The 11,489-nt window shown below is 32.6% G+C and overlaps 1 long non-coding RNA gene across 1 annotated transcript in view; it reads right to left on the bottom strand.

Annotated features, from left to right (window-relative positions):
* Positions 1-614: 614 nt before the first annotated feature.
* Positions 615-11,489, bottom strand: part of LOC117975810 (uncharacterized) — a 273,677-nt gene continuing 262,802 nt past the window's right edge. The window contains exon 7 of the long non-coding RNA XR_010109751.1: positions 615-3,469. This is a non-coding gene — a long non-coding RNA (uncharacterized LOC117975810). The remainder of the gene's footprint in view (positions 3,470-11,489) is intronic.

The raw sequence follows: 11,489 nt of genomic DNA, 5'->3' as shown, positions 1-11,489 counted from the left end.
CCATGAGTTTGGAAGAAAGTAAGGGAAAAAAAAAGTCTCTGCCTGGTAATCTGGATAATTTTTTCAGATCTCATGTAAGACCACTAAAGTGGTAACCCTACAAATCTGCAAGAAACTCACTGTTACTGGGATTCAGGTGCCCCCTAATGTAGACATGGCTTAGATTACAATACTCCAGTCCTTTTGAATACCTGGGAAACCTTCCCAAAGAGATGTCCAACGAGCCCAGACTGTGAAGACTAAAATAAATACCTAACTCTTCATTGCCCAGACACTGAAGAACATCTACAAGTACCACCACTAACCAGGAAAACATGACCTTATCAAACATCAGGTCTGTCCTACAAGATATGCTAAAGAGCATACTTTAATCAGAAAGAAAAGGACATTAATGAGCAATAAGAAATCATCTGAAGGTACAAAACTCACTGGTAATAGTAAGTACCCAGAAAAACACAGAATATTATAACACTGTAACTGTGTTGTGTAAACTACTCTTACTTTAAGTAGAAAGAGTAAATGATAAGCCAATCAAAAACAGTAACTACAACTTTTCAAGACACAGACAGTATAACAAGATATAATAAAAACAATAAAAAGTTTGAAAGTGGGGTGATGAGGTTAAGGGTTAGAGTTTTCATATAGTTTTCTTTTTGCTGCTTGTTTGTGTGTGCAATCAGTGTTAAGTTGTTATCAGTTTAAAATAATGGATTATGAGACACTATTTGCAAGCTTCTTGGTAACATCAAGTCAAAAAACATACAATGAATACACAAAGAATAAAAAGTAATAAATTAAAGCATATCACCAGAGAAAATCACCTTCACTAAAAGGGAGATAGGAAAGGAGGAAAGGAGACAACCACATAACAACCAGAAAACAAATAACAAAATGGAAGGAGTAAGTCCCTACCAATCAATAACAACATTGAAGGTAAATAGAATAAACGCTCCAATCAAAAGACATAGTGTAGCTGAATAAATGGAAAAAAACAAAGACGCAATGATCTGTTGCATCACTGTGCAACATTGCATTGTGAAGGTGCAAGAAATATACTTCACCTATAAAGATACATGCAGACTGAAAATAAAAAGATAAAAAAAATTCTATGCCAATGAAAACCAAAAAAGATGGGGAGTAGCTATATTTATATCAAACAAAATAGATTTCAAGACAAAAACTACAAGAAGAGACAAAGAAGGGCACTATATAATGATAAAAAGGTGAATTCATCAAGGGAATACTACAATTGTAAATATACACACACCCAATAATGGAGTCTCCAGGTATATAAAGTAAATATTACTATAACTAAAGAAAGAGGTAGACAACAATAGAGTAATAGCTGTAAATTTCAACATCCCACCTTCGGGATTTTTCAGATCTTCCAGACAGAAAATCAAAAAAGAAACATCTGACTTAATCTGCACTATGGAACAAATGAACCTAATCGCTATATACAGAATTTTTTTTTTTATCCAGTGACTGTAGAGTACACATTCTTCTCTTAAGCAAATGTATTATTCTCAAAAATAAACCATGTGCTAGGTCACAAGATGAGTCTTAAAACATTCAAAACAATTGAAATAATATCAAGAATCTTCTCTGACCACAATGGAATAAAACTAGAAATCAATAATAAAAGAAATGTTAGAAACTATAAAAACACATGAAAATTAAATAATGTGCTCCTGAATGATCAGTGAGTCAATAAAGAAATTAAAAAGAAAATTAAAAACTTTCTTGAAATAAATGATAATGGAAACACAACATACTAAAATCTCTAGGATAGAGTGAAAGCAGTACTAAGAGGGAAATGTATAGCTTTAAATGCCTAAACCAAAAAAGAAGAAAAATATAAATGAAATAATATAATGATGCATCTAAAAGAACTAGAAAAACAAGAGCAGACCAAGCCCAAAATTTGGAGAAGAAAATAAATAACAGACATCAGAGCAGAAATAAATAAAATTGAAATGAATAAAATAATACAAAAGATCATTAAAACAAAATGTAGATTTTTTGAAAAGATCAAAAAATTGACAAACTTTTAGCCAGACTAACAGAAAAAAGGGGAGAAGACCCAAATAAATAAAATCAGAGATGAAAAAGCAGATATCACAACTGATATCACTGAAATTCAAAGGATCATTACATGCTACAATGGGCAAATACATGCCAATAAATTGGAAGATCAAGAAGTAATGAATAAATTCCTAGACACATACAACCTACCAAGACTGAACCGTGAACAAATCCAAAATCTGAACAGATTAATAACAAGTGATAAGACTAAAACTGTAATAAAGAGCATCCAAGCAAAGAAAAGCCCTGGTCCTGATGGCTTCACTGTTGAATTCTACCAAACATTTAAGGAAGAATTAATACCAGTGCTACTCTAACTATTGCAAAAATATAGAGGAAGAGAAAAAACTTCTACAAGGCCAGTCTTAGCCTGATACCAATGCCAGAAAAAGATACATTAGAAAAAGAAAACTACAGGCCAATATTTCTAATGAATATTAATTCAAAAGTCCTCAACAAAATACTAGCAAACCTAATTCAGTAATACATTTAAAAAGATCATCATCATGATCAATTGAAATTTATTACAGGGATTCAAGGATGGCTCAACATATGCAACTCAATCAATGTGATACATCATATCAATAGAATAAAGGATAAAATCAATATGGTCATTTCCATTGATGGTGAAAAAGAACTTTATAAAATTCAACATGTCTTCATGATAAAAACCCTCAAAAACTGGGTATACATGGAACATACCTCAACATACAAAAAGCTGTATACAACAGACCCATGGCTAGTATCATACTGAATGGGGAAAAAATGGAAAGCTTTTCCTCTAAGACCTGGAACAAGGCAGGGATACTCACTTTCACCACTGTTATTGAACACAGTACTGGAAGTCCCAGCTAGAGCAATCAGACAAGAGAAAGAAATAAAGGGCATGTTTACCCATGGAAGGAGCATTTAAATGGGCCCTATCCAGAGAGAAATGGCCCATCCCAGCGGTTGGAACTTGAGTTCCAGCAAGCCTCACAACCATTTTAGAGATATTTTACTTCTTTGAATATGTTAATTCCTAGATTTTTAGTTTTATTTGTAACTATTGTAAATGGGATTACAATGGGATGAATAAGACCGTGACTGTAGTCAACAATAATTTAACTGTACATTTTTAAATAATGTAAGAGTATAATTCAATTGTTTGTAACACAAAATATAAATGTTCGGGGTGATAAATATCTCATTTACTCTATTGTCATTTTTATGCATTGCATGCCTGTATCAAAATAGCTCATGTAATCCATAAATATATATACCTTCTATGTACTCACAAATATTAAACATTAAAAATTTAAAAAATAGCATGCTTTACCTTCTTTCTGATTTCTCCTTTTTAGGTTTTCTGTTTTTATAAGTTTTACCTTTATAGTGGAATATCCTTACAAGAAAAAGAAAGTAAAAATTAGGAGTGATATAAAATTATTCTAACCTACTATCAAAACTATCAATAACTATTTCTAGTTATATTATCTATAAATGACGATGATTAATTTAGGACCAAACAAGTACCTCTATTGTTGTTCATTTCATTATATGCAAATGTAATTTCATAAAGATCCTGTGATTTTAGTTACTTGTGAATTTACTTTTGAAAAATTTACAAGTATATACTATAGTTATCTACCAAATAAGAAGTAATTCTCTTTGGGGTTTATCAAGCATTTCTAGATACCACATTGTCATACATTTTACTAGAGGTAACAATTTTCTCATTGCACTTTAATGTCCTGAGTGAATCATTCTATAGCATAAACAATGTTCTCCCATTACACTGTTAAAACTGAATTAAGTATCAGAGGCGTACAGTACTCTCCACAAAATGCCATTTTAACAGGGTTTAACTGCAACACGCTTAGGTAAATCATTTTAATATATAACTGCAATAGTGCTGAACATTCAGTAATACAAACAATACTTGGTAACTTAAACCACACACAGCAAAATTGAAAGTAGATTTTTTTGAATGCACTTTATTCTTTTAAAAAGCAAAATCTATCAGTTTGCATAGTAAGAAAAGACATGAATTGTCTGAGCATAAAATCAAAAAATGATATAAACACTAACTTTTGCCAGAAGAGAGAAGTCATTAGAGATACAAAGATTATACACATACATCACTTAAGCACTTCCTACATCTGCAGTAGCATTGCTTTCTAAATGGTTCCTGCCATAACTCAGTCACACTGATGAGGCACATACCTTCTCCTTGAGCCTACACTATGCAGAAACTCATAAGTCATTCTGATCATGACAGAAAAAGAAATGCCTCTGTCCAAAGAACTCATGATTAACAATTCATGCAGCCACTGCTTTTCCAGGTAGATTTTTCATAAGTATTACAAATACTTATTCAGAAAATCTGCATATAGGTTGCCATTTTTAATTACCAAGCCAACCAAACAAGCAAAAATAATAAGTAACCAAATAAATTGCTGTGTGAAACATACAACTGACACAACTTATTTATTTACTTATTTTTAGTGTACTTTTCCCTGTTTTCACAGATCTAATTACAGGATAAGGGATAGTGATTCAGAGGTGGTAGCTGGACACTGAACAAGATTCACTACTCATTTCTTCAGAAACACAATGCTTATTCCCTTTTTAAAGCATTTTTACATGATGTTTAGGTATAGTTTTGTATCACCTTCCCAAACATATGAGAATATTGTATTTTTAGAATAATCAGAAAATTCTACAGTAAAATTAGAGATTTGCTATATTATTTCCAAGAAGAATATGACACACTTTCAATAAATATCTCTCTCACAAAGAAAAACCAAGATTACAGAGGTAAAGTAAAACATACGTTATTTCACTGGTTTATGAGTACCTTCTATACACATGGCCTCAAAGTATTCTGTGTGTGTGTATATATATATATATATGTGTGTGTGTGTGTGTGTGTGTATAGAAATTTTATTTTTACAGTGAGCTCAACAGTCATGATTACAGTTAGTAGTTATTTCTGTGTTGATTTATGGATAATTTTTATTTTCTTTATTAAATTTACTACCATTATTCATCTTTATAAAATGAACACATGTAATTAGAAAAATATTTGAAATATTACTCAAACAAAAATACTTATTTGTTACACTTTTTAGTGCAGTGAGATCAACTGATTTTAGCTTATATATATGAGTGAGAACATGTGGTATTTTAACTTTCCATTCCTGGCTTAATTCACTTAACATACCATCCTCCAGTTCCATCTACGTTGCCACAAATAACAGAATTTTATTCTTTAATAAGACTGAATAATATTTTATGGTGTATATAAGTCATATTTTCTTTATTCATTTATCTGTTTTTGGACAGCTATGTTGATCCCATATCTTGGCTACTGTGAATAGTGCTGCAATAAACACGAGGTTGCAGGTATCTCTTCAATATACTGATTTATTCTCCTTTGGATAAATACCCAGAAGTAAGATTGCTGAATCATACCGTAGTTCTATTAATATTTTTACTTTTTTGAAGAACCTCCATTCTGTTCTCCATAGTTGTACTAGCTTACATTATCATCAGAAGTCTATGAGTTCCCCTTACTCTGCATTCTCACCAGCATTTGCTGTCTTTTATCTTTTTCATAGTGGCCACCCTAACTGGGGTGAAATGTTAACTCATGGTGGTTTTGACTTGCATTTCCTTGATGATTAGGATGTTGTGCCGTTTATATATTTCTTGGCTATTTGTGTATCTTTTTCTGATAAATGTTTATTCACATTATTTGACCATTTTTTAATCAGGGGAATGTTTGGATTTTTGCTGTTGAGGTGTTTGAGTTTCTTGTATATTCTGGATAGTAACCCCCTATTGGATAAATAGTTTGCAAATATTTTCTCCCATTCTGTCAGTCGCCTATTACTCTGTTGTTTCCTTTGCTGTGCAGAAGGTTTGTAGTTTGATAGGGTCCCAATTGTTTATTTTTGCTTTCATTGTTTGTGCTTTTGAGGTGTTATTCATAAAAATTTTCCCAGACCAATGTCCAGAAATCCCCTATGTTTTATTATAGTAGTTTTATAGTTTCAAATCTTACATTTAGGTCTTTGATCCATTCTGAGTTGATTTTTGCATAGCATGGGAGGTAGACGTCTACTTTCATTCTTCTGGATACCCAGTTTTCCCACCATCATTGCCTGAAGAGACTTCCTTTCTCCAATTAGTATTCTTGGTACCTTTTCAAATATCAGTTGGCTGCAGATATGTGGATTAATTTCTGGCTTCTCTAGTCTCTTTCATTGGTCCATGTGTCTGCTTTTTATGCCAGTATCACACTGTTTTGGTTACTACAGCTTTGTGGTATATTTTGAAGTCTGGTAGTACGATTGATGCCTTCAGCTTTGTTCTTTTCTGTTCAAGATTGTTTTGGATCTTTGGGGTCTTTTGTGGTTTCAACAAATTTTTAGGTGTGTGTGTGTGTGTGTGTGTGTGTGTGAAGAATGTCATTGTTATTTTTAAAGAGATTGCATTGAATCTGTAGACTGCTTTGGGCAGAGCTGGAAAATGCAGGGAAATGGGGTTATAGGGAGGGATTTGTTAAAGGATACAAAATTTGGGTCAATAGAGGAATAAGTTCTACTGGTCTATACCATTGTAGAATGACTATAGTTAACAATAATATGTTATATAGTTTCAAATAGCTATCAAATATATTATATAGTTTCAAACAGGACATTGAATATTCCCAAAGAAATGATAAATGCTAGAGTTGGTGGATATGCAATTACCCTGGTCACATTACTATTCATTATATGTATCAAAATATCACTATGTACCCCATAAATATATGCAATTATTATTTGTAAATTAAAAAATTATTTTGCCTAGCAAATTAATTTAAAAACCTTCCTCAAAATTCAAAAATGAAATGGAAAGACAAGTTTTAAAATTTCCCACTCATATCCTCTGGGTGAAAATGTAAAATCAGTGTGCCTCTTTAAGGGGTCTTTTGTCAATGTCTATTACAAGGAAAAATAGAATAGCTGGGTCAAAAGCTATTCTACTTTTAGAAATCTGTGTATTCTCACAAGTGTGCAAAGAGACATGTATAAGAACGTTCAGTGCAGCATTGTCGATTTTACATTAAAAACAGCTAAATGTCTCTCAAAGAGTTATCAGGGAAATAAATCACAGTAAATAGATGTAGTGGAATATTATGCAGCAATTTAAAGAATAATGTGGATATGTAAGTGCTTACATGGAAAACATCCAGGTAATACTATTTTAGAAAGCCGGCTAGAGAAAAATTCATATTAAAATGAATTTTAGTATGTACACGTGAAAAATTCATATTAAAATGAATTAATATAGTATGATCCAGCAATTTAACATCTGGGTATACAGCCAAAAGAATCAAAAGCAGGGTCTTGAAGAAGTATTTGTACACCATGATCATAACTTCATTTACAATACATCCAAAGGTGAAAGCACCCCAAATATCCATTCACAGATGAAGGAACAAAAAAAATGGTATACCATTAAAATGGGATATTATTCAGCCTTTAAAAAGGAGGAAATTCTGACACATGCTACAGCGTAGATGAACATTGAGGACACTATGCTAAATAAGATAAACAAGTCACAAAAAGACAAATACAGTATGCTTCCACATATATGAGGTACTTAGAGTAATCAAAATCATAGAGACAGAAGATAGAATGGTCCTGGCTAGGAGCTGAGAGGAGGAGGAAATGGAGAGTTGTTGTTTTATAGGTACAGACTTTCAGTTTTGCAAAATGAAAAAGTTCTGGAGATTGGTTACAACAGTGTGAACATAACCACTACTGAAGTACACACTTAAAATGGCTAGGATGGCAATTTTATGTTTATTTTATCATAACTTAATATTTTTAATAAAAATATTTATTTGCACAACAATAATTTTAGAGTTTTAAATTTAGATTTAGTAAATATATATTTGTATGTATCTGCTTCTTACATATGGATATATCTTTCTTCTTTATATAAAACCAAATTGGCTTGGAAAGTTGCTTGAATAATGTTTCACAAAAATATAATGAGAAAGAATATAATATTCATAGCAGTCAATATTAACTAGAGAAGAGCATTGCAAAGGGATGATGCATTATATAGAAGTGAAAGAAGATGCAAAACTCGAAGAGAATTTTAAAGAATAAATAGATCATATTTTCTAAGTTTTACTCTGCCTAATGGCATTAAATTACTCTTGGCTTTCCCTCTAGGACATAAGATACTATGCTAAAATAGGCAGTATATCTAGAAAAGTTTTTTGTACAGATAAAACCATCTGGACATTAATTTGCCTTGAATTTTCTGTGAGGTGCTGAGGGCAAAGCAGCAGATGTCATCAATAAGCTATGCCGAGACAATGAAATCATGTCCTCCTACCTTAATATATAAAACAAAGAGGGGAAACGGCATACATAAACAGAAGGAGGTTTAAATGCCCTCAAAATATTAATCCAAAAGTGAAGATTATTTGATTGAGCTTTAGATTTTGCATTTATTTCTACAAAATTCACTAAAATTGAGAAATATCTATTAAATGAAAACAAGTTGTATTGATTTCTATTGGAACACATCCAGAGTGGGCCACCCAAATGTGGACATTATTATTATTAATAATGTCACATATTAATTATGACAATCAAATATTTTTAACACCTTTCTTTTAAATAAGGCAGTGATTTCCAACTAGGAGTGACTTTGCCCCCCAGGGACAATTGCCAAGCCAACATTTTTGGTTGTCACCACTGAGGGATTCTACTGGGATCTACAGGGTAAAAGCCAGGGATGCTGCAAAACATCCTACAAAGCACAGGACATCTTCCTACAATAAGAATCTTCCAGCCCAAAATGTTAATAGTGCCAAGGTTGAGAAACCATGTTTCAATAAAAATAATGCACTTAAATTATTTTAAATTGAATGTGATCATAGCACAATCCAGAGTTTTTAAGTTATAAGAATTAGAAAGATTGACATTGTTATAAAAACATAAAACAAGGAAATTGCAGAATTCCTTCTACAGAAACAATGAGTTACAAAAATGGGTACAGGTCCTATACAGCACTGATACTTTAGACGTATAATTTTGTGCTTCTAATCTTTTAGAATACCTTTTAAAATACTCTTTTCTCAATAAATTCATGTGTGTATGTGTGTGCATGTGTGTGCATATGTGTGTGAGTCAATATACAACTATGATTTTATAGTGAAGAGATACTTTTGCTCTTAAGAGAAATTGGACCCTAAGAAAAGCCTAAAAGAGGCAAAGATTTTTAAATGCATATAAAATCCACAGCTACTTAGACATAAATATACAAGAAGTGAGGATGAGAAATCTGTACTCCTCAGGGAGAGTTAAAGGACAGTTAACCTTCTAAAGTTAATGACATGGAAAAATCTGGGACATAGAATTTAGGCTTTGGACTATCCGATTGAAATCTATCACTTATCTATATCAGATAAATACTCAGTGAAAGATTTAAAATAATGGCAAAAGGTATTGTCATTTTGTCTTCTACATGATGATTAATTTCTATCAATAATACCAAGAATCATAGGGTCTAAAAGGATTGATTTTAGAGTTGGCTGGTTCCATTCTTCTACTACCATTTCATTGACTTCTACTACAGCTATCTGATTGCTATTAGTCTTCTTAATTATTTACTAAGAATCAAGGAGTATCCAGAAAAATTACCTATATCTTCTTTACAAAGATTACCTCCTCATGCCAGAGAAACTGGAAGTGCTATTAAGTATTGTGAGTGAAATACATCAGATAAGTCTCAATCAATTTAGAAAGTTTATTTTGCAAAAGTTAAGAACGTGCCTGTGACACAGCCTCAGGGGGTGCCTAAGGTGGTTGAGGCACAGCGTGGCGTTATACATTGTAGGGAGACATAATACACCAATCCATATATGTAAGATATACACATTGGTTTGGTGTGGAGAGCCGGGACAACTCGAAGGTTTGGGGGGAGGGTGGGGAGGTGTCATCTTGGTCATAGGTAGATAAGAGACAAATGGTTGCATTCTTTTGAGTCTCTGATTAGCCTTTTACTAAATACACAATTTATATGTGAGAGCAGGGTAGAGGAAACGTCATTTATGCCTTAGTCTGGCTCAGTGAATCTGCAGTTTTACATAAACAATACGGCAGTGGAAACGATCAGATATCCATTCCTCTCAGGTCAGCAGAGGGATGACTATGAGTTCTGCCCTTTGTCCTAAACTCGTGATGATAAGCTATCAATTTACATTGCCAGACTGAAATTCAACAGAAGTGTTTTAGGTAAAAACTTTGAGGCCCATAAGGAATTTCTTTGTGGGCAAATTGTGAGAGAGGTATGTAGCTTTTTTTTCTTTATAGCTAAGCTATTTTACTTAGGAATAAAATGGGAAGCAGGTTTGTCTGACACAGTTCCCAGGTTGACTTTTCCTTTTGGTTCAGTGATTTGGGGGTCTTGAGGTTTATTTTCCTTTCACAGTACATCAGCTGGGAAAACATAAAGATTATGTTGTATGAGGCATTTGAAACATTGCTAAGTAATATTTTGCCAATTCATGACTTTGTAGTAGGAGGTTTTTGGAAAGGAAACAGCTCCTTCTTATCAACCTGTTTCAATTAATTATACAGGTGTCAATAAATACCGTATAAGCCATTTGTTTTTTAATTTATTATACATAATGCTAGGACAAAAATATTTAGTGTTATTCATACTTGATTGATTAAAATAAATTTCAATTTAAAATATATGGTTTTAAAATAATAAGAAGCATTTGCTGCATCGATTTCAAAAATGTGATTAAGAACATTAATCACAGGAGAGTAGTTGCTGAACACAGTCTGGATCAAGCAAGAGCCAATGCAAGAGTCTCATTTCAATTAGGGAACAAAAAGCAGCAGAATCTCTATATAGTAGTCTCACAGAGCTTCTTTATTATTTTGTATTTTCTTTATGTTTGTGTTGTTGTCATCAGGTGACCCAGATATTTTCAAGAACTATTTATACTTTTAAGTGTGAGGTCAGTCAGAACCTGAAGATTTCAGCAAGTTGTCATGTTGGAATGGAACAAAGAATTTTTATTTAATGTAGACTATTATGGTGAAAATATTCTTAATTAAAATGTATGTGCATTTTACCTGGTGATTTAATAGACTATTCAAAAAGTGCTAATATTTGGTGAATGCTTAGCTGTCACACATGTTGTAGTGTTTCCCGAGTACTGAAAAATCGTACAGTGGTGGAGAGCATGTTTAATACTGTGGGGGGTAGTAAATAAACCAATGAACTCAGACACTGCTAGGAGTGAAAAAAAAAGACTACCTATGCCAAGTCTCCCAATAGCATGCAGCGTCTCTTATCCAAATGCAGGGACTGAGAGCCATTCATCCCACCTCCTCAGG

Source organism: Pan paniscus, chromosome 15 (genome assembly GCF_029289425.2).
Source record: "Pan paniscus chromosome 15, NHGRI_mPanPan1-v2.0_pri, whole genome shotgun sequence".
Classification (NCBI taxonomy): Eukaryota; Metazoa; Chordata; class Mammalia; order Primates; family Hominidae; genus Pan; species Pan paniscus.
The sequence above is the reverse complement of the archived record's forward strand: the minus strand, read 5'-3'. Positions and strand labels throughout refer to the sequence as shown.